The sequence below is a fragment of the Bison bison genome, unplaced genomic scaffold (assembly GCF_000754665.1).
Source record: "Bison bison bison isolate TAMUID 2011002044 unplaced genomic scaffold, Bison_UMD1.0 scf7180017864224, whole genome shotgun sequence".
Taxonomy (NCBI): Eukaryota; Metazoa; Chordata; class Mammalia; order Artiodactyla; family Bovidae; genus Bison; species Bison bison.
Genome location: NW_011494796.1, coordinates 1,494,198 through 1,519,124, shown reverse-complemented (window position 1 = coordinate 1,519,124; position 24,927 = coordinate 1,494,198). Strand labels below are relative to the sequence as shown.

Here is a 24,927-nt window from a genome sequence, read left to right as displayed (position 1 = left end):
AGATGGCTGGATGGCATCACTGACTCGATGGACGTGAGTCTGAGTGAACTCTGGGAGTTGGTGATGGACAGGGAGGCCCGGCGTGCTGGGATTCATGGGGTTGCAAAGAGTCCGACATGACTGAGCGACTGGTCTGGTCTGATCTGATGAAGAACTGTCCAGGCTGTGTAACAAATTCTATAAATTTAGCAGTAAAACAAACACCCACTACAATCCCACATTTCCCACAGGTCAGGGGTCCAGCTGGTTCTCTGTTTAGTGTCTCCACACGCTACAGTCTGCAGTTGTGGTCCCTCAAAGAGTTGACTGGGGAAAAACCAATTTCCCATCCCTTTTGAGGTGATGGCAGAATTCATTTCCTGTCTGCAGGACTGAAGTTTTTAGTTCCTTGCTGAGGGCTGCTTTCAACTCTCAGAGCCACATGCAGTTCTTAGGTGATTTTTTCAGACATGACCACTTACATCATGGCTTCTCGCTTCTTCAGAGGCAGCAATGCAGAGAGATTGAGTCTTCTGTGGCATCTCTTATCACAAGGGTGGTATTCCATCCCCTTTGTCATGGAATGTAAAGTAGTTGTGGAAGTGACACTCCATCATCCTTGCCACACTCTGTGGAAGAGCATTAAAGATATGACTACCAGATGTGAGGGTCATTTTAGGCCAATAGGATGTGACCTCTCAAATCACTGGGAATAATGAATATTTGATAAAAGGTGTTAAAACTGGATAGTCACTTAGAAAATAAAAAGGGTGTATATTTATCCCACATCATGTAACCAAATAATTTCCAATGGATTAGAAATTCAAGTCTAAAAATGAAACTGTTTGAGTACTAGAAAAAAATATGGATGGGAATGAAAAAGCCTTTTAAATATAACTTAAATTTGACAAATTGGTTATTTCACTGCATTAAAAAAGACTTGGCAAAATATCATAAGCAAAGTCAAAAGACAAATAATCTTGGGAAAAATATTTGCAATTCACATGACAGACAAAGGAGTCATTTTTTTAATATAAAGAAGAAAATTCTGTTTTTTGTTTTCTAAGGAAAAAATACAAAATTAGTAACACAGCCAATCAACAAAGTATATGAACATGCAAATATACTTACTTATAGTAAAATAAATGCACATTGAAACTGTTTTAAGATACTCATTCCTTACCCATGGGGTTGGCACAGATCTAAAACTAACATGCTCGGCTATTGGCGAGGTTTTGAAAAATTGTTAACTGAATGGAAGGGAATTTAGCAAAATCCTACAAAATTGCAGATGCATTTACCTTTCTATTCAGCTATATCACTTTTGGAAACATCACTTCAAGATTCACATCAACCAACACTAACCAGTATATTTCTGTAGTTATTCAGAATACATTAGGATAAAAATAACCCAGAAGTCCAGTGATAGGGTTGAATAGACTGTGGTAACAAATGGCTAAATTAAGTATGAAATAAAATTATGTGAACTATGGTGTGAATAAAATGAAAAAAGAACTCCTGTATTTTAAGTACAAAATGCAAGGTACAAATAGTACATATGTAATAAGGTGTGCTTTTGTGTGTGTGTCCAGAAAAGGACATTTGCACATCGTTTTTACAAAACTTACCATTGTATAATACTTTTTGTTTATATTAAACCTCCTTGAAACAGAGGTTGTCCTATTTGTTTTTGTTTTGTTGTGTTTCTATTTTGCCCTTGAGTACCTGGGACAGATAAGATACTTGCAATAGACATAAACATGCTATTTCCTCTCTCTGTCTTCTTTCTCCTTTTCCAAGGATTTCATATGGACTCTTTGGAGGCCATTCCTTAATTAGTTTCAATAATAGAATTGTGATCTACCCCTCCTGTTTCATGCTCCAAGCATCTTAGCTGAGTTATTTCTGGATCTGCAGCTCCCAGGACTGGTTGAACACACTCCCATCTTCCTTAGTTGCTTGGTGACACCACTCACTGATTACCTTTATTGCCCCCATATGAATTACCTGTCACTAATTAATGCCACCAATCAAGCATTCCAAGAACTCTGGAGAAATATTCAAACCTTTCCACTTGTCCTTGTGGAGGAATTCCTGCTCCTGGCCTTGAAGATGCATGGACACAATTTTTGTTACATTCTCTACATGCATTCTGTCACAGGGCTGTGAGAGACGGTTTCTCTAACTTACCTCCAGCCTTTATGGTTTCATTTTCTCTGTTTTTGCAAAAGATTAATTATAGTTCAAAACTAATGCAGCACAAATGTGATACAGCACCAGGGCCAAGACATAGCTCTATTTTGAGTTCTACACTTTCATGGAAACTATTGGAATGTGAAAAGGTATTCAAACCACTAATCTGTTTCTATCAAGCCAATTTTTATTCTTTTTCACAACTAAATATACTGAAGGTGTGTGTGTATGTGTGTTTCTTTTTTACATCTTTTCTTGTCAAGTGTATCTTTCATTATCTATTCTTTTAAAAATTGCCTGGGTAACAAAGTATTTTAAGCATTTTCAGGGATGTGGTATTCATATCACAAGGTCAACTGTAAGAAAGAAATCAATAATAACAATAGCAATTGCATAGAAAACTGTGAAAAGGCTTGGTGATGTAGTAAGAAAACTTATTTTTTATTATTACAAAAATTTTTGTTATGTTAAATCAGAGACAAATGAAAATGATTACTCAGAACAGAAAGGGACGGGATAAGGGTTGAGCTAAAACTTCTTTTAGTCTCTTTTTTAATGAGGTCATGAGCGCCACATTTTTCTCAAGTAGCTCAGAAACAAACATTGAGAAGGACACATGAGAGAAGATTGATATAAAGGTGACAGATACATTGAGTACAGAAAAGAAACAAATGGAAGATGGATGAATAATAAATAGAAGAGAGATGGATGATATATAAATCTCATCTGGTGAAAATCATTAGAATGAGGTGATACCTGACATAGAAAAATGGCAAAATAGTAGACAAAAGAGAGTATCTTTAAGCCTTGAGTCCTATAAATTTCTAAACCACAAACATTTATTGAGAGAGACTTCAAGTTTATATGATGGGAATAAGGTATTTTAACATACTCTTTAAAAAAACAACGTATGGACTAGGATAAAATATTTGCAAATGATGTTACCAACAAGGGACTAATTTCCTAAAAATACAAACAGTTCACAAGTGGAAGTTGCTCAGTCATGTCCGACTCTTTGTGACCCCATGGACTAAACTGTGTATGGAATTCTCCAGGCTAGAATACTGAAGTGGATAGCCTTTTCCTTCTCCAGATCTTCCCAACCCAGGGATCAAATCCAGGTCTCAGGCTTTGCAGGAAGATTCTTTACCAACTGAGCCACAAGGGACGCCCATATAGCTTAACATTAAAAAAAAAAAAAAAAAACCTGAAAAACAATCCAATCAAAAAATGGGCAGAAGATCTAAACAGATATTTCCCTACAGAAGATGGCCGACATGGGCCAACAGGCACATGAAAAGATTAAAATGAAAATAAGAACTATAATGAGGTATCAGCTCATACCAGTCAGAATGACCATCATTAAAAAGTTACAAATAATAAATGCTGAATAGGGTGTGGAGACAATGGAACCCTCCTACACTGTTGGTGGGGATGTAAATTAGTGCAGCCATTATGGAAGACTATATGGAAGTTCTTTAAAAAACTAAAAATAAAATTGCCATATAATCGCAATTCCACTCCTGGGCATATATCTGGAGAAAGCTGAAATTTGAAAAGATATATGCACCCCTCACATTAACAGCAACACTATTTACAGTAGCCAAGACATAGAAGAAATGTAAATGTCCATTGACAGATGAATAGTTAGAGGAAGATGTGGTATATATGTGTACATATATACTGGAATAGTGTTAAATCATAGAAAAGAATGAAATCATGCCATTTGCAGCAACATGGATGGACTCAGGGATTATCAGACTAAGTGAAGTAAGTAAAAACATAGAGACAAACATCATATGATATCACTGTTTACATGTGGAATCTAAAAAGTGACACAAAAGAACTTATTTACAAAACAGAAATAGACTCAGATGTAGAAAACAAACTTATGGTTATCAAAGAGGATGGCGGAGTCAGGAGGAGGCGTAAACTGCGAGTTCTGGATTAACATATACATATTACTATAGGTAAGGAAGAAGGAGCTACTGTACGACACAGGGAACTCTATTCCGTAGCTTGTAATAATCTATAGCAAAATAACCTGAAAAAGAATACATAGACATACATGTATATAACTGAATCTCTTTGCTATACACCTGAAACTGACTAACACTGTAGGTTAACTATCTCTGTCTGCGTGCCTGCTCAGTTTTGTCCGACTCTTTGTGACCCCATGGACTGTAGCCCATCAGGCATTGCTGTCCATGGAGTTTTCCAGGCAAGAGAACTGGAGCAGGTTGCCATTTCCTACTCCAGGGCATGTTCCCAAACCAGCGATTGAGTCTGAGACTCCCTCGTCTCCTGCACCGAAAGGCGGATTCTTGATTACTGCATCACTTAGTACTTTAAATAAAAATGATCAATATTTTTTTTAAAAGTGCAATAACCGAAAATAACAGAAAGGATGACAACCACAGCAGAATGACTTCCTATTTAGCGATTCGGGACTATACAAACAGAGAAAGTGTAAATTCCTAAAGATATAAAGGAAGACTTCAAAGGGTTTGAAGAACATGTAGGAATTCCCTGATGAACAAGTGAGGTGAATGTTGCTGGCAAGCAGTACAGAACACAGGATGCTGTGGAGCTGAGACACAGATGATGTGTTTGGAGTCAACATCAGACCTGGAGGACTCCCAGTCATGAAAGCTTAAAATTGTACATTTTCTGTCAACCACACACACACACACAAAGCTAACAAGTGCTAAGTGGAAGGACATACCAAATTTATCTTCTGGAGATAGTTTGCTGGCTACAGGGAAAACTTGGGCTGGAAGATGAGACAGGAAGATGGGGCAATCACACAAAAATCTCTGGAAGCTCCTAAATCAGTGACCACCTGACCTCAATGTCCACACCCTCAGGGCCACTAAGAATAAGTACTCTCAGCTGCTGGATTCCCAATACCTGGCACTCTGTTCAGTTCAATTCAGTAGTTCAGTCCTGTCTGACTCTGCAACCCCATAGACTGCAGCATGCCAGGCCTCCCTGTCCATCACCAACTCCCGGAGTTTACTCAAATTCAAGTCCATAGAGTCAGGGATGCCATCCAGCCATCTAATCCTCTGTCGTCCCCTTCTCCTCCTACCCCAATCCCTCCCAGCATCAGGGTCTTTTCCAATGAGTCAACTCTTCGCATGAGGTGGCCAAAGTATTGGAGTTTCACCTTTAGCATCATTCCTTCCAATGAACACCCAGGACTAATCTCCTTTAGAATGGACTGGTTGGATCTCCTTGCAGTCCAAGGGACTCTCAAGAGTCTTCTCCACACTACAGTTCAAAAGCATCAATTCTTCGGTGCTCAGCTTTCTTCACAGTCCAAATCTCACATCCATACATGACCACTGGAAAAAACATAGACTTGACTAGATGGACCTTTGTTGGCAAAGTAATATCTCTGCTTTTGAATATGCTATCTAGGTTGGTCATAACTTTCCTTCCAAGGAATAAGCGTCTTTTACTTTATTGGCTGCAATCACCATCTGCAGTGATTTTGGAGTCCAAAAAATAAAGTCTGACCCTGTTTCCACTGTTTCTCTATCTATTTGAAATGAAGTGATGGGACCAGATGCCATGATCTTAGTTTTCTGAATGTTGAGTTTTAAGCCAACTTCTTCACTCTCCTCTTTCACTTTCATCAAGAAGCTCTTTAGTTCTTCTTCACTTTCTGCCATAAGGGTGGTGTCATCTGCATATCTGAGCTTATTGATATTTCTCCTGGCAATCTTGATTCCAGCTTGTGCTTCTTCCAGCCCAGCGTTTCTCATGATGTACTCTGCATATAAGTTGAATAAGAAGGGGGACAATGTACAGCCTTGACATACTCCTTTTCCTATTTGGAACCAGTCTGTTGTTCCATGTCCAGTTCCAACTGTTGCTTCCTGACCTGCATATAAGTTTCGCAAGAGGCAGGTCAGGTGGTCTGGTATTCCCATCTCTTTCAGAATTTTCCACAGTTGATTGTGATCCACACAGTCAAAGGTTTTGGCATAGTCAATAAAGCAGAAATAGATGTTTTTCTGGAACTCTCTTGCTTTTTCCATGATCCATCAGATGTTGGCAATTTGATCTCTGGTTCTTCTGCCTTTTCTAAAACCAGTTTGAACATCTGGAAGTTCACAGTTCACGTATTGCTGAGGCCTGGCTTGGAGAATTTTAAGCATTACTTTACTAGCATGTGAAATGAGTGCAATTGTGTGGTAGTTTGAGTATTCTTTGACATTGCCTTTCTTTGGGATTGGAATGAAAACTGACCTTTTCCAGTCCTGTGGCCACTGCTGAGTTTTCCAAATTTGCTGGCATATGGAATGCAGTACTTTCACAGCATCATCTTTCAATATTTGAAATAGCTCAACTGGAATTCCATCACCTCCACTAGCTTTGTTCATAGTGGTGCTTTCTAAGGCCCACTTGACTTCACATTCCAGGATGTCCGGCTCTAGGTGAGTGATCACACCATCGTGATTATCTTGGTTGAGAAGATCTTTTTTGTACAGTTCTTCTGTGTATTCTTGCCACCTCTTCTTAATATCTTCTGCTTCTGTTAGGGCCATACCATTTCTGTCCTTTATCAAGCCCATCTTTGCATGAAATATTCCCTTGGGAAATCTAATTTTCTTGAAGAGATCTCTAGTCTTTCCCATTCTGTGTTTTCCTTTATTTCTTTTCATTGATCATTGAGGAAGGCTTTCTTATCTCTCCTTGCTATTCTTTGTAACTCTGCATTCAGATGCTTGTATCTTTTCTTTTCTCCTTTGCTTTTCACTTCTCTTCTTTTCACAGCTATTTGTAAGGTCTCCTCAGATAGCCATTTTTCTTTTTTGCCTTTCTTTTCCATGGGGATGGTCTTGATCCCTGTCTCCTATACAATGTCAAGAACCTCCATCCATAGTTCTTCAGGCACTCTGTCTATGAGATATAGGCCCTTATATCTATTTCTCACTTCCACTGTATAATCATAAGGGATTTGATTTAGGTCATACCTGAATGGTCTAGTGGTTTTCCCTACTTTCTTCAATTTAAGTCTGAATTTGGCAATAAGGAGTTCATGATCTAAGCCACAGTCAGCTCCCAGTCTTGTTTTTGTTAACTGTATAGAGCTTCTCCATCTTTGGCTGCAAAGAATATAATCAGTCTGATTTCAGTGTTGACCATATGGTGATGTCCATGTGGAGAGTCATCTCTTGTGCTGTTGGAAGAGGGTATTTTCTATGATCAGTGTGTTTTCTTGGCAAAACTCTATTAGCCTTTGCCCTGCTTCATTCCATACTCCAAGGCCAAACTTGCCTGTTACTCTAGGTGTTTCTTGACTTCCTACTTTTGCATTCCAGTCCCCAATAATGAAAAGGACATCTTTTTTGGCTGTTAGTTCTAAAAGGTCTTGTAGGTCTTCATACAATCGTTCAACTTCAGCTTATTCAGCATTACTGGTTGGGGCATAGGCTTGGATTACTCTTATATTGAATGGTTTTCCTTGGAAATGAACAGAGATTATTCTGTCTTTTTTGAGATTGCATCCAAGTACTGCATTTTGGACTCTTTTGTTGACCATGATGGCTACTCCATTTCTTATAAGGGATTCTTGACCACAGTAGTAGATATAATGGTCATGTGAGTTAAATCCGCCCATTCCAGTCCATTTTAGTTCGCTGATTCCTAGAATGTCAATGTTCATTCTTGCCATCTCCTGTTTGACTTCTTCCAATTTGCCTTGACTCATGGACCTAACTTTCCAGGTTCCTATACAATATTGCTCTTTACAGCATCGGACCTTGCTTCTATCACGAGTCACATCCACAACTGGGTATTGTTTTTGCTTTGGCTCCATCCCTTCATTCTTTCTGGAGTTATTTCTCCACTGATCTCCAGTAGCATTTTGGGCACCTACCAACCTGGGGAGTTCCTCTTTCAGTTTCCTATCACTTTACCTTTTCATATTGTTCATGGGGTTCTCAAGGGAAGAATACTGAAGTGATTTGCCATTCCCTTCTCCAGTGGACCACATTCTGTCAGACCTCTCCACCAATACCCATCTGTCTTGGGTGGCCCCACATGGCATGGCTTAGTTTCATTGAGTTAGAAAAGGCTGTGGTCCACGTGGCCAGATTGGCTAGTTTTCTCTGATTATGGTTTCAGTATGTCTGCCCTCTGATGCCCTCTCGCAATACCTACCATTTTACTTGGGTTTCTCTTACCTTGGACAAGGGGTATCTCCTCACGGCCGGCCTCCTGACCTTGAACGTGGAGTAGCTCCTCTTGGCCTTCCTGCACCCGTGCAGCCACCACTCCTTGGACACGGGTTTGCTCCTCTTGGCCGCCGCCCCTGACCTCGGGTGTGTGGTAGCTCTTATTGCTAGCTATTTCAGTCTTTTTGTTGTGTTGGTAAATGGAATTGTTTCTTGAATTTATCTTTCTGATCTTTCATTGGTAGTGTATAGAAATGCAACCAATTTCTCTGTATTAGTTTTGTAATATGCAATTTTACCAAATTCATTGTTGAGTTTCCATAGTTTTCTGATAACAGCTTTAGGGTATTTTATGTATAGTACTGAGTAGGGCATGTCAACCTACCCAGTCTTCTTGCCTGGAGAATCCCATGGAAAAAGGATCCTGGCAGGCTACAGACCATGAGGTCGCAAAGAATCTGACACAACTAAGCAACTAAGCAGACACACACACACATATAGTATCATGTCGTCTGCAAAGAGCGACAATTTAACTTCTCTCCCAATATGGATTCCCTTTACTTCTTCCTTTTTTTTTTTTTTTTTTAATCATGAGTTGACAAAAAGTCTTTAATAAACCAACATGCAGATTTTGTTTTAAGAGTACATAGAGCCTTATTAGTTTATCTTATCTCTGGACACCTGCTCACAGGTAAACAGTGTTACATACTCTGTCAACAAGTCTGAAAGAAGCTCTGGTTATCTCTCTCCTAGAGGTGCCATATCCCTCTCAATAGTCATTGCCAAGGTTTCCCTGAAGGAGAGGAAAACTCCAGAAACTTGCAAAATGTTTGTTGTGGATGTTGAACAATTAGCAGTCTAAAATATGTCAAGAAGAGACAAAATGCCTAGTATGTTAACAATGGTTGGGAGGAAGAGTATTGAAGAAAGAAATAGTGTGTTTCCAGGTGTTTTGCTTTGAACCAAGAAACTGTTAATTCCTTTCCTCCTTGATGATACAATGTTATGTTAACATGAAATTGGAAAATGAAAGTTGCACTGGAGAGAGTAGCTTCTTTTAGGCCAATGCAATATTATGTAATTTTCATGTATATCTATGCTACTGTGGTTTAAGAATGTGAGCATTAATCTTTTATCAGAACTATCTTGATTGTATACAATATGTCAATATGAGATTTATTTGCAAACCCATGGACTGCAGCATGCCAGGCTTGCCAGTCCATCACCAACTCCCAGAGCTTGCTCAGACTCATGTCCATCGAGTCGGTGATACCATCCAATGATCTCACACTCTGCTGTTTCTATCTCCTCCTGCCTTCAATCTTTCCAAACATTAGGGTCTTTACCAATGAGTCAGTTCTTCACATCAGGTGGCCAAAGTAGCCATTACTTCTTTTTCTCAAAAGCTTCTGCACAGCAAAGGAAACAATACAGAAAACAAAAACTTAGATTGAGAGAAATATTTGAAATTATGTGACCAACAAAGGATTAGTCCCCAAAATTTATGAATGGCTCATTATGCTTAACAGCATCAAAAAACAAAACAAAACAAAAAACCAGTCATTAAATGGACAAGATCTAAATAGACTTGTCTCCAAAGAAGACATACAGATGGCCAAGAGACATATGAAAAGATGTTCAACATCATTAATTATTGGAGAAACATAAATCAAAACTACAAGATATCACCTCACACTAGCCAGAATGACTATCATCAAAAGATCCAAAAACAATAAATGCTGCAGAGGCTGTGGAGAGAAGGGAAACCTCCTACATTATTGGTGGGAATGTAAATTGGTATAGCCACTCTGGAGAATAGTGTGGAAGGTCCTTAAAACACTAAAAATAGAGCTACCATATGACCCTGCAATCCCACTCCTGGGCATATATCCAGAGAAAAACATAATCAAAAAGATACATGCACCCCATTGTTCATTGCAGCACTATTTACAACAGCTGAGATCCAAAGCAGTCTAAATGTCCATCAGCAGAGGAATAGCTAAGGAAGATGTGGTACATATATATCATGGGATATTACTCAACCATTTAAAAAGAATGAAATAAGGCCATTTGCAGCAACATGGATGGGCCTAGAGATTGTCATACTGAGTGAAGTAAGTCAGAGAAGGAGAAATATTGTATGACACCCCTTATATGTGGAGTCTAAAAAGAAATAATACAAATGAACTTACAAACAGAAAGAGATTCACAGACTTAGAAAATGAACTTATGGTTGCCAGAGGGAAGGAGGGAGGGAAGGGATAGATAAGGAGTTTAGGATGGACAAGTACATGCTGCTATACTTAAAATGGATAACCAAGAAGACCTGCCAAATAGCAGGAAACTGCTCAGTGTTATGTGGCAGCCTGGATGGGACAGTAGTATGGAGGAGAATGGATACATGTATATGTATGGCTAAGTCCTTTCACTGTTCACCTGAAACTATCATAATATTGTGAATTGGCTATACCAAATACAAAATAAAAAGTTACAAAAAAAATAAATACAATCTATGGTTTCTTTTTTGACTTCTTAACCTGAAAGGAAAATTAGGGTCATATTCATTTCATTTATTTTTAATTTCTCATAGCAAAGTTGCTATATAAATTCATAATAAAGGACTAATATTTAAATGTTTATTTAAAAGTCTATCCATAATTTAATATGATGTCATTTTATATGATGCTTTATATATCATTCTTAGAAACCATTCTTCAGTCAACTTGTGTACATCTCTATATCAGTACATTCATTACATTTCACACAAGTACACATGTACATACAAGAGGCATTTATCTTTGACAAAATCTCTGATTCACATCATGGCTTGGTTTACATGTCATGTTTGGGAAATTACAAGGTACTGAGGCTTATTCTTGGGACTCCATTTGTATGCAACTAATGTCTAAGGTCTATGTATTCAACTTTTTCTAACGTTTCTACAATCTAGCTTTCATTCAGCATCTCCACACTGACTCACTTAGTTTAGCCCCTACCCTCTTTCTAATGCTTTCACTTACTTGTTGGCTTCTATCTGTATCTTTAGAGACCTGCAGAAATATGAAAGCTGGAAGAACAGTCCGTGATTATTGGTGGATCATTATCACCGTCACCAATTAAAAAGAGGAATTTAAAATTTTAGTGTGATTTAAACTGTATTCTAACTATACCAAAGATTGAGAGACAGGTTGATCGAAGTCTTCTTCTACTCCCCGAAGTTAGCTACTGCCCAGAGGGAGTCAGAGCTAACCCCCACATCTGCCTGCCCCACCTTTCAGACACATCCCCTCAACCTAGGTGTGGTCTCAGGTGGAGGCTCCTGAGATGAAAATGCTTCAGCAGCCTCAATAGCAGGACCCTGCATTACACCTTGAAAAAGATCACCTTCCAAAACACTTGCCATCCATGGAATCCATGGAATCTAAGTGACTCTGAAAGCATAGTCTGTAAGAGGAAAGTGGGTGCTGAGCTGAGCAGGGCACTAGGAAAATGGCAAAAAATGTCAGGGTCAAGGGTACATGTCAATTTTCCATCAGTTCTATACCCACAGCTTTTAACCAAGGATACAATGAGGAGCAAATCCCTATTTGAACCTAATATGTGTTTTTATTCACATGAATGAATTCTACTCTTGTACTTATCCTTTTATCCTAAATTTACATACATTTTCTCCTTGTAAGTTCTCTGATTGCTCTACAATGTCCTAAAAGTAGGCCTAAAAAGTATAATGATATAATGCATTTAAAATTAAGAATATTGTAATGAATAGAAAATGAACAATACAAAACATGATTGTAAGAGTATTTCCAGCTCAATTAAAGAGATACTTTAATTTTTCATTTCATTTTACTTTTCTACTAACTGTCTTCCCCATCAACAAAATGTATCCTTTCCCAATAACTGATGCTGAACTTTAGTTTCACTGTAGTGGATTGAATGACATTCCCCCAAATTCACGTCCTTCTAGAACCTCAGAATGCAATCTTATTTAGAATCAGATCTTCGAAGAATCTTGAAGTAAAGTAATCCTGGATTTATAAAGGACTCTATATCCAAGGACTGATATCATTACAAAAGAAAAGAGAGGGTGGTTTGAAAATCATAGGAGAAGAAGGTCATGGGAAGCGAAAGAATCAGAGGCTGGAGTGATGCATGTACAAGTTAAGGAGCAGCAAGGACTGCCAGCAACCACCAGGAGAGGGTAGAGAGACAGGAGATGGTTTTCCCTCACATTCTCCAGAAGGAACTAGCCTTGCTGTCAATTTGATATCAGGCTTTTGGCCTTCTCTTGGTGGTGGTGCTATCTACTCTCTCTCAGAAGGAACAAATGCTGTTGATTCAATGGATGGGACACTTCACTAGTGGCTCAGATGGTAAAGCGTCTGCATGCAATGCGGGAGACCTGGGTTCAATCCCTGGGTCAGGAAGAGCCCCTGGAGAAGGCAATGACAACCCACTCCAGTACCCTTGCCTGGAAAATCCCATGGACAGAGGAGCCTGGAAGGCTACAATCCATGGGGTCGCAGAGTCAGACATGACTGAGCGACCTCACTTCATGTCAATGAATGGCCTGAAAGCTATGAAAGAATAAATTTCTATTGTTCTAAGCCACTTAGTTTGTGGTAACTTAGTTAGTGGCAACACCTCCTGAGACATTGTTGCACTCTGTTGTAACTACTACTATTTTTAGGGTTGCATTTGTATACTGTGAGGTCTCTGAAGACAAGGATATGGTGTGATCTCTTGGATCCAGAATGCAGTGTATACTCGAAAACTGAGTAACTGTGTGGATAGAAGACTGTATGTAGGTGATATTTGAGAAGTGGTCAGCTAATATATTTTACTTTGCTACTAGTAAAGCAGGCCATTCATTGACATGAAGTGAGGTCGCTCAGTCATGTCTGACTCTGCGACCCCATGGACTGTAGCCTTCCAGGCTCCTCTGTCCATGGGATTTTCCAGGCAAGGGTACTGGAGTGGGTTGTCATTGCCTTCTCCAGGGGCTCTTCCTGACCCGGGGATTGAACCCAGGTCTCCCGCATTGCATGCAGACGCTTTACCATCTGAGCCACTAGTGAAGTGTCCCATCCATTGAATCAACAGCATTTATTCCTTCTGAGAGAGAGTAGATAGCACCACCACCAAGAGAAAAGCCATTGTTCAATGTCCAGTTTCAATCAATTTTCAGAGTCTGTCATGCTGAGATGCTGGACTTCCCAGGCCCAGAACCAAACCTGGAGACCTGAGAAGAGGGCTTTGCTGTGGGCATCACATACAACAGAAATAGGAGTGGGGGAGAATTCCTGACAAGACGGGCCGTGTGAGAAGTTCCAGGGAGGGAGCGATGTGCAGGCACGACTGTCCTGGGGCCATTCACGGGGGCCACGTCCAGACAGCTTGGGAAACCTGAGAACGCTGGGACTAGCGCCTCCTCCTCTGGGTGCATCATGACACACATCCAGACAGAGGGGCCCTGACACGGGAGGTGAGATGGGAGGGGGCAGGACCCAGAAGGACTGCTCTGGAGAGCGGAGGTCCTAGACTTCACATCCACCTGTAGGCATAGCTATGTCTTCTGAATCTCAAGGGGATGCACCTGTATTCAAAGGTCAGGGAAGAAAGACACCTAGCAACTGCCCAGCAGACAGGACTCCACACACCAGCACCCCAACACTGACCTTAAAGGTGTATTATATTTTTATATATTTGTTTATATATTTGTTTCCTTATGTTTGCTTCCTTGGATTGCCTGGTAAGTTTATTGGTTCAAAGCTTACATTTTTAAGAAAATCCATTTTGAGTTACTTTTTGTAAGTGCTGTGAACTATGAATCAATCCAGTTTCATTCTTTTATTTGTGAATATCCAATTATCCCATTATCCCAGCACCAGTTCTTGAAGACTATCTTTTCTGCATTGAGTATTCTTGGTCAAATATTAGTTGGTTGCAAACACTTGGGTTTGTTTCTGGGCTTTTGATTCTGTTCCATTCGTCTATTTGTCTGTTTTTACATCAGTGCCATACTGTTTTGATGACTGTAGTTTTATAGTATACCTTGAAATCAGGAAGTGTGATGCCTTCTGCTTTGTTCTTCTTTAAACCATCAACAAAGTGAAAAGACAACCTATGGAATAGGGAAAATTTGATAAAGGGCTAATCCAAATTTATAAAGAACCTATACAATCCACTCAGTAGCAAACAAACAAAGAACCCAATCTAAAAATGGGTAAAGGACCTGAATAGATATATCTTCAAAGAAAAACACAAAGATCAACAAAATACATGAAAAGATGCTAAACATCCCTAGTCATTAGGGAAATGAAAAATAAAACTACTATGAGGTATCACATCACAATTGTTGGAATGGTGATTATCAAAAAGATAAGAAATAAATGCTGGTGAGGATGCCGAGAGAGGGAAAATTTGTGCACGATTTTAGTGGAAATGTAAATTGGTGCAGCCATTATGGAAAACAATATGGTGGCTCCTCAAAACCTAAAAATGAACCGTATGATTCAGCATTTTCAGTCCTGAGAATATAACCAAAGGAAACTGAAATGATAATTTGAAAAGATACACATACCCAACCCCAATGTTCATTACAGAATTATTTACAATAACTAAGACACAGAGACAACCTAAGTATTCACTGAGGTATGAAATACATATATGTGATATGTATATATATTTATATATATACATAAATACATATATATGTATATATATATATACATAAATACATATATATATATGATATATACATAAATGTTACCATACTTATATACACATATGTGTGTATGTGGCAACATTTCTATCTGTTCTTCCACATGTGTGTGTGTGTGTGTGTGTATATATATATATATATATATAAACATCTTCATGACCCAGATAATTATGATGATGTGATCATTCACCTAGAGCCAGACATCCTGGAATGTGAAGTCAAGTGCACCTTAGAAAGCATCACTATGAACAAAGCTAGTGGAGGTGATGGAATTCCAGTTGAGCGATTTCAAATCCTGAAAGCTGATGCTGTGAAAGTGCTGCACTCAATATGCCAGCAAATTTGGAAAACTCAGCAGTGACCACAGGACTGGAAAAGCTCAGTTTTCATTGCAATTCCAAAGAAAGGTAACGCCAAAGAATGTTCAAAGTACCGCACAATTGCACTCATCTCACATGCTAGTAAAGTAATGCTCAAAATTCTCCAACTTAGGCTTCAGTAATACGTGAACCGTGAACTTCCAGATGTTCAAGCTGGTTTTAGAAAAAGCAGAAGAACCAGAGATTAAAATGTCAACATCCACTGGATCATGGAAAAAGCAAGAGAGTTCCAGAAAAACATCTATTTCTGCTTTATCTATTTGTGCCAAAGCCTTTGACTGTGTGGATCACAACAAACTGTGGAAAATTCTGAAAGAGATTGGGAGTACCAGATCATCTTTCCTGCCTCTTGAGAAATCTGTAGCTGGGCTAGTTGAAGCACAAGGTGGAATCAAGATTGCTGGGAGAAATATCAATAACCTCAGATATGCAGATGACACCACCCTTATGGCAGAAAGTGAAGAACTAAAGAGCCTCTTGATGAAAGTGAAAGAGGAGAGTGAAAAAGTTAGCTTAAAGCTCAACATTCAGAAAACTAAGATCATGGCATCTGGTCCCATCACTTCATGGCAAATAGATAGGTAAACAGTGGCAGACTGTATTTTTTTGGACTCCAAAATCACTGCAGATAATGACTGCAGCCATGAAATTAAAAGATGCTTACTCCTTGGAAGAAAAGTTATCATCAACCTAGACAGCATATTAAAAGGCAGAGACATTACTTTGCCAACAAAGGTCTATCTAGTCAAGGCTGTGGTGTCTCCAGTAGTCATGTATGGATGTGAGAGTTGGACCATAAAGAAAGCTGAGTGCCAAAGAATTGATGCCTTTGAACTGTGGTATTGGAGAAGACTCTTGAGAGTCCCCTGGACTGCAAGGAGATCCAACCAGTCCATCCTAAGGAAATCAGTCCTGAACATTCATTGGAAAGACTGATGTTGAAGTTGAAACTCCAGTACTTTGGCCACCTGATGTGAAGAGCTGACTCATTTGAAAAGACCCTGATGCTGGGAAAGATGAAGTCGAGAGGAGAAGAGGATGACAGAGGATGAGATGGTTGGATGGCATCACTGACTCAATGGACATGAGTTTGGGTAAACTCTGGGAGTTAGTGATGGACAGGGAGGCCTGGCATGCTGCAGACCATGGGGTCACAAAGAGTTGGACATGACTGAGTGACTGAACTGAACTGAATATATATATGGTCAGTAGCTCAGTCATGTCTGATTCTTTGTGACCCCATGAACTGTAGCCCACTAAGCTCCTCTATCCATCAGATTTTCCAGGTAAGAATATGTGGCATATTATTTAGCCAAAAAATTAGAAAATTCTACCATTGGCAACACCATGGACAGACCTTGAAGTCGTTATGCTAAGTGAAATATGTCAAACAGAGAAGGACAAATATATATGATATTACTTGTATGTGAAATCTAAAACAATGCCAAACTCATAAAAGAAGAGATCAGGCTTGTGATTACCAGAAGTGAAGGTTAGAAGGAGGGGAAACTGGATGTCATGGTCAAAAGGAACAAACTTTTAGTTATAAGAGAAATAACTACTAGTGATGTGATGAACTGTATGATGACTACAGCTAACACTACCGTTAAGTTGTTAACACTGCTGCATTAAGTTGTTAAGAGGACAGATGGTGAGAGTAAATCATATGAGTTCTCAACATCAGAGAATATTTTTTTCCATTTTTCTTTCTTTTCTTTTTTTCTGTCTATATATAAGAAGATGAATGTCAGCTGAACCTACTGTGGTAATCGTTTAACAATATATAGAAATCAAATCATCATGCTCTATGTATGCCTTAAACTTATGCAGTGATGTATATCAATTATTTCTCAATAAAACTGGGGAGGGGGGGAAGAATTAGGATCAAGGGGCATCTGTGTGTTCCAGGAGGACTGGCTCTGCAGTGGCCTCCTTTATCTCGCAAAGAAGATGAAGGACACAAGTGCTGTCCACTCTTCATTTCAACCCAAGGAAGTCCCTCCTCTGGGACTGTTTGGCCTCTTGCAGCAGCCAATTTCTGAGGCTCCTCATCACAAGGTGATAGAAAGCACATTCTCTTACCCCTCTTGTCCCTGGATCTCACTGGGAGGTGTCTTCTCACTATGAGAAGTGGATAAGACACAGGATGCCCAGCAAAATTTTAATTTAAGATAAACAACAATAAATTTTTAGCACCAGTGTGTCTTGAACATTGCATGGGTGCTAACATCACGGGTCTGGGCCTGCCAGAACCCTGCCTTGAACTGGGAGCCCGTGCTTGTTGAGAGGCATTGCCTCCTCCTGGACCCAGGATGCCTAGTGCTCTGAATTTGTCTTAACTTTCCTCAGCACTCTGAGCTCACTGTACAAGCAGACATATCCAGTCTCACTGGGCAGGGAAGGAGTAAGCCTGGTAGTCCCAGAGTTAACATGTTGTACAGATCAAAGACTTACATCCATTGTTAGAATCTGCTCTAGAAGGACTGAGAATTAGGGTGTGGGTTTTTTGTTTTTTGATGTCTGAAACTGATAAAGTTTAACTTAACAATTAAAAAATGTAGTTATGTTTTACATTCCTAAAGCATGATTAAAAAATTCACATTGCCCAAATGGCTTTCAGCTATGACTGCGAGTGGTGACATTCTGCTCATGGCATTCAGATTTCTATCTTTGAATGCCATGGTAATCACTTGCTTCCTTTCAAGGCTGTCGTGTCTGGCACGAAATGGAAGAATTTAAAATACCACCTCAGTGGGCTCACACCCAACAGAGCTGGAACTTTTGAATGTGCAGTTAATGACTCCTTGTGGGATATTATGTCAATGAGACAGTGAGACAAGTGGTAACTGACAGTAAAACATAATAATAAGTAAATACTTCTAACAGAACTATAGTGTAATTCAAGGCTACAGATAAGAAATTTGAGATCCACTCTCTCATGATGTAGTCAGATTAGATAAATTTGGCTCCCCTTGATTTATTTAGCTCCAAACCAGTGCAGATCCTCCAGCTGGCCCTTGGCCCTGAGGATACACAGGGACAAGCGTCAGGTGCCAGCACTGGGGAAGGGGTTCTGCCTCCTTGACTGCCCAGCCCCAGTGTGTGTGTGGCACAGAGTAGATGTTCACTTAGCATTTGCTGAATAATTAGGCAAGAGATCACTTGATATAAAATTACAGGGGAAGGATGCTATATATCTGGGTAAATCTGCCCCCATATTATATACAAACTCTAATAAATGGTTGGAGTTGATATCTTTCTTTTCTACAGTTTTCTCATCTCCATTGGCCTCATGCATCCTGAATAAAAGATGTCAGAATAGACCAGTAATCCTTCCTGAGAAAATGCTGGCACTTTCAACATTTTGCACAAATCAGGAGCTCAAGAATCAGGGTACACCTGTGTTCTCATGGCATTTCAACCTTCATCTAAATGTACAGATATAAAGTTATTCTCTAATTTAGAAAGAGTGAAGTCTCATATTTAGCAGGGATGTTTCTGATATACCTCATATAGCATTATTCCAGGTAAGGTCAACAATTAAATTCAGTCTTGGAAGTAATTCAGTCTAACAAGGCTACAGGAAAGTGGCAGATGAAATATTGAAAAATAATGCAATTAAGAGCGAAGTAACATGCCTAGAAAAAAAAAAAGAAGAAGAAGAAGAAGCTTAAGCTATTTTCATAAGATTCTGAGCTCTGAACTTTCAGTGATGATCCAGGAAATGCACTTGAGATTCGCTATAGACCATTTACTGAAGACATTACTTAAATGTACTGCTACTACCAGGAAGGTCAGCCAATGTCCTGATTAGACTGGAAGCAATTCAGAATGCATTACCTTACCCACGTGCAAAGTCATGATGCCTCTTCCACCCTGAAGTTGTAGCTGCTGGACAAGAAAGTCTGGGTAGCACTAGAATCAGCTCAAATAATGGAAAATGAAATAATCATTAAGATGATTTTAGAAGGGAGATACTGAACCTCTTTTACATTGGATGATAAATAAGAAGAGGAGGTAAAACTGAAACTGATAAAACAAAAGTTAGATTTTAGCTATGCCTTTGGAATTTCATGTTTGTGCTTAGGAGAGATGAACAGTAGTAGTAGTTTGTCAAACAAGAAAAAAATTATCTTGTTAAAGAAGCAGTAATGTTGGAAAATTTAATAAAGTATAAAAAACATGATAAATACATTTTTTATACTTTGAGTTTATTGAAAACAAATAGTATTGGGGAGAATATTTTTAATACAATTTGAATGGAACAACATGCTTGCATATGTATACATACATTTAAAATATTAATTCTTAATTATTTAACCATTTTTAATTGAAGCATAGTAAATTCACAGGGTTGTGTTAGTTTCAGGTGTACAGCTAACTAACTGATTCAGATATATATTTTAATATGTACATTTTATACTTTATATACATACTACATATATATTTTAGATTCTTTTCCATTATAGGTGATTGCAAATTATTGAATACAATTTCCTGTGCTAAACAATTGGTCCTTGTTGGTTACCTATTTTATATATAGTGATGTGTATCTGTTAATACAAATTAATTTATTCCTCTCCCTCCTTTCCTCTTTGATAATCATGTTTGTTTTCTACATCTGAATCTTTTTCTGTTTTGCAAATAGGTTTACTTGTATTTTTTGGTATGTAAATACTTGTTATTTTAAAAACAAAGTTTATTTAAATCAAATTCCTTATGATTATACAGTGGAGGTGATGGGATTAGATCTGGTAGACAGAATGCCAGAAGAACTATGGACAAGCAGTTCATTACACTGTACAGGAAGTTATGACCAAAACCATCCCTAATAGAAAGAAATCCAAGAAGTCAAAGTGGTTACCTGAGGAGGCTTTACAAATAGCTGAGAAAAGAATGGAAGTGAAAGTAAGGGGAGAAAGGGAAAGATACACTCAACTGAATATAGAGTTCCAGAGAAGAGTAAGGAGAAATAAGAAAACTTTCCTAAGTGAACAGGGCAAAGAAATAGAGGGAAACAATGGAATGGAAAACACTAGAATTCTATTCAAGAAAATTGGAGATGTCAAGGGAACATTTTATACAAGAATGGGCATGATAAAGTACAGAAATGGTAAGGACCTAACGGAAGCAAAAGAAATTAAGAAGTGGCAAGGATACAGAGAAGAACTATACAAAAAAAGTCTTAATGACCCAGAAAACCATGTCGATGTGGTCACTCACCTAGAACCAGACATCTTGGAGTGTGAAGTCAAGTGGGTCTTAGGATGAATTACTACCAACAAAGCTAGGGGATGTGATGGAATTCTAGCTGAGCTATTTCAAAACCTAAAAGATGATGCTGTGAAAGTGTTGCACTCAATATGTCAGCATATTGGAAAACTCAGCAGTGGCCACAGGACTGGAAAAGGTCAGCTTTCATTTCAATCCCAAAGAAAGGCAAGACCAAAAAAGGTTCAAACTACTGTACAATTGCACTCATTTCACATTCTAGCAAGGTTATGCTCAAAATCCTTCAAGCTAGACTTCAGCAGTATGTGAACTGAGAACTTACAGATGTTCAAGCTGAATTTAGAAAAGGCAGAGAAACCAGAGATCAACTTTTAAACATTTGTTGGATCATAGAGAAATCGAGATAATCCCAGAAAAACATCTACTTCTGCTTCGTTGACTACACTAAAGCCTTTGACTGTATGCATCACAACAAATTGTGGAAAATTTTTAAAGAGCTGGGAATACCAGACCACCTTATCTGCCTAAAGAGAAACCTGTATACAGGTCAGGTTTGTATGTATATCTTCTTTTATACAGGTCAAGAAGCAACATTTAAACTGGACATGGAAAACAGATGGGTTCAACTTCGGGAAAGGAGAGTGACAAGGCTGTATTTCATCACCCTGCTTATTTAACTTCTATGCAAAAGATGTCATGCAAAATGCTGAACTGGATGAATCAAGATTGCTGTGAGAAATAGCAATAACTTCAGATATGCAGATGATACCACTCTAATGGTAAAAAGTGGAGAGGAACTAAAGAGCCTCTTGATGAAGGTGAAAGAGGAGAGTGAAAAAGATGGCTTAAAACTCAACATTCAAGAAACTAAGATCTTGGCATGTGGACCTATTACTTCATGGTAAATAGATGGAGGAAAGGTGGAAACAGTCACAGATTTTATTTTCGTGGGCACCAAAATCACTGAGGATGGTGACTAAAGCCATGAAATTAAAAGCTGCTTGCTCTTCGGAAGGAAACCTATGGCAAACTTGGGTGCTTAGTCGCTCAGTCATGTCTGACTCTTAGCAACCCTATGGACTGTAGCCTGCCAGGCTTCTCTGTCCCTGGGGATTCTCCAGGCTAGAATACTGGAGTGGGTTGCCATGCCCTCCTCCAGAGGATCTTCCCAACTTAGGGATCAAACCTAGGTCTCCTGCATTGCAAATGGATTTTTTACTGTCTGAGCCACCAGAGAAACACAGACTGAGTATTGAAAAGCAGAGACAACACTTTGCGACAAAGGCCAAAACTATGGCTTTCCCCAGTAGTCATGTATGGATGTGAGAGTTGGACCATAAAGAAGGCTAAGTGCCAAAGAATTGATGCTTTCAGATTGTGGTGCTGGAGAAGACTCTTGAGAGTCCCTTGGACAGCAAGGAGATCAAATCAGTCAATCCTAAAGGAAATCAAGCCCAAATATTCATCAGAAGGACTGATGCTGAAGCTGAAGCTCCAGTCCTTTAGCCACCTGTTGTGAAGAGCCAATTCAATGGAAAGGACCCTGATTCTGGGGGATGACAGATAAATGCTCAGGAGTGATATTGAAAGATCATATGACCCTGCATGTATTTTGAATGGAACAACACTCCTGTAAATTCTTCACCCCAGTGGCAAAAAAGCACACTTAGTGCCCAGAGGTTGGTTTCACATCATTCTCTAGTTAAGAGAAGCAGGACTGTTATAGAGTGCCTGATTCCAGGCTGGGGCATAAGATGAGGTGAGGACATCTTATAGTGCTCAGCAAACCAAAGGACAGGTTTTTCAAAGGGACATTGGTCAAACCTGGAAAAATTTGGCAACAAAGTCAATGACATTATATTGGACTATAACCCGGGCAAACTAATACAATTATGTAAAGTTTAAAAATAAAATAAAATAAAAAAAAATGTCCATGATTCCATACTGATAGAAATATATATATATATATATATATATATATTGTGGGAGTAGACAAATGTTCATATAAAAGAATTCCACACAATTTATGTGGCCTTTCTGCCCTCAAAGAAGGGGCACCTATCACCCCAGCCCATAAGTGTGGACCTTCTTGCTAAGAGACTTCCTTCCAAAGAGCACAACATGAGAAGGGGAAGTAGGAGAATTCTACAGTGGGGAAACCCGACTAACAGGATTTCATCTAGATGATGGAGGTCAGCATCAGCAGGGATGAGTCACATGGATCCTGTGTCCCCTTGATGTGATATGACAGGAAAGGCAATTTACCTCTTTGGTCTTCCCAAGAACCCACAAATGCAGCATAAAGGTGAGAAAAATATGAGACTAATCCAAACTGAAGGACATTCTACCTGACCAGTACTCCTCAAAATGGCCAAGGTCATCAAAAACAAGGATGGTCTGAGAACCTGTTATAGCCAAGAGGAGCCTAGAGACACGACTACTATACGGAATGTGGGATCCTGGATGTGACTCTGGAGCAGAAAAAGAAGAAAAGGTAAAAACTAATAAAATCTGAATGAATTATAGACTAAAAATGCTTTTTAATGCCCGGATAAGCTCAGACTTCTAGGATAAATATCCTTCAAATTACTTTTGAAATGAGAAAAAATGTAAAAATAAATATACAAGGGGAAGGTGGCCTGAGCTGGGGTACCTAGAGTGAACTGGCATGTTTGAAAATTCAGACCTCTGTGTCCTAATACTCTTTTTGGAAACAAAATTAGATTGAATAATTGCTGTCAACAGAGCAATTAAATCAGCACCTTGGTCTCACAGCAACAAGCAACTAGGAAGACTTTTATTATTATTATTATTGTACCTAATAATCACATTTCAGCAAGAAAACAATGCATAGACATGAGCAGAGGGGAAATGCTGTAATTATACACCAGCCTAATTTAAAGTACACTTTTTATGGGTGACTCTGAAACCAGGAGGGCTGGATCCTTTCACGACTGTCAGGGAGCTAGATTTTGTGAAGTTTCTGTTGATGTGGTCCCTAGACCACTGATATCACACAATGCAGCTGAAGATCAGGACACTGTTAAAGGATAATGTAAGAGCTTCTTGCTCTGTTTAAGGGGTAGCAGCCAGTCCTGCCCACACAAGTCCTTTGTTAATTTACTGCAATTGACCAACAACTCGCCTTGAGTATCCTCCCCTTGCACTCCTGTCACCCATGGCTGGGGATATAAGACACACAAAAGGAAGGTCTTGCCTTCAGGCCATTAGGGTAGCAAGCAGCAAACTAATTTTTCCAAGGTGAAGGTTAGGTGTCTCCTGGAAGTATGTTGGATACTGGGAGCACCTGGAAGGGGTCTCTGACTTTTTGGACTGGTGACATAATCCTGGAGGAGAAGATGACTGAAGACCAAAGTGTGGTGAAGGGGAGATGTTGCGGTGAGAGTGTTGGACACTGTGATAGAACACGTTGCATAGACACATGCTGGAGGGCAAGTGCCAGCCTGCCAGCCACCCTCTGCTGTGCCAAGGAACAGCAGTTTTCATCACGGAAAACTTTAGAACTATGGAAATCATGTGGAAAATGGTCTGGATGAAGAAGGACTGATGGTAAAAAGAGGCCTGATGCAAAATCCAGAAGGACCTGACTCAACGGAGGTGCTCCTGATAAAAGAAAAAAGCAGTCGGTTTGAGAAGTGGTGGTTTTAATGATGAGGTAAGACATGGACCCAGGTCCGAGGGTTGCACCAGTGTAAGTGCAGGACAGCCTCTGCCTTCTGGAAATCGGATGGGCAATGGGCAAGGGGAGGTGGCAAGTTTCACAACAGAGATGATCTGGATGCTGCTGGCAGTGGATCCAGGACTTCTGGGGCCAGGGGAGGAGAGGAAGGTGCCCCAAGGACAGAACAGTTAAGCTGAGAATAAAGCGGGAGCAGCATCCACCAGCGAAGGGGGTGCCCAAGTGGATGCAGAGGACAAGGCTCCAGCACAGGTGGCAGCTTGTCCCCAAGGCTGGGAGAGACAGAGGCTAGGACTCTGCTGGGGAGAGAGGAGAGGACTGATGCAGACGAAGCTGGAGGGCTTTCTCTTTCTAAGGGTCATGAGAAGCCACTAGAAAAATGGAAACAGGAGAACTGGTTTTCAGGGTCAAACATTTCCTCTTTCTATCATATGGAGAAATAATGAGAGACAGAAAAGATACAAAGGGCTTGTTGAGTGTGGGTGAGAAATGGTGATGGCTTGCACTAGGTGGTTTACAGTGGAGATGGAA

The 24,927-nt window shown here is 39.5% G+C and overlaps 1 long non-coding RNA gene across 1 annotated transcript in view; it reads right to left on the bottom strand.

Moving 5' to 3' along the window:
- LOC104992821 overlaps positions 1–24,927 on the bottom strand; it is a 44,641-nt gene that overhangs the window by 10,153 nt on the left and 9,561 nt on the right. Inside the window, exon 2 of the long non-coding RNA XR_825747.1 lies at positions 462–608. This is a non-coding gene — a long non-coding RNA (uncharacterized LOC104992821). The remainder of the gene's footprint in view (positions 1–461; positions 609–24,927) is intronic.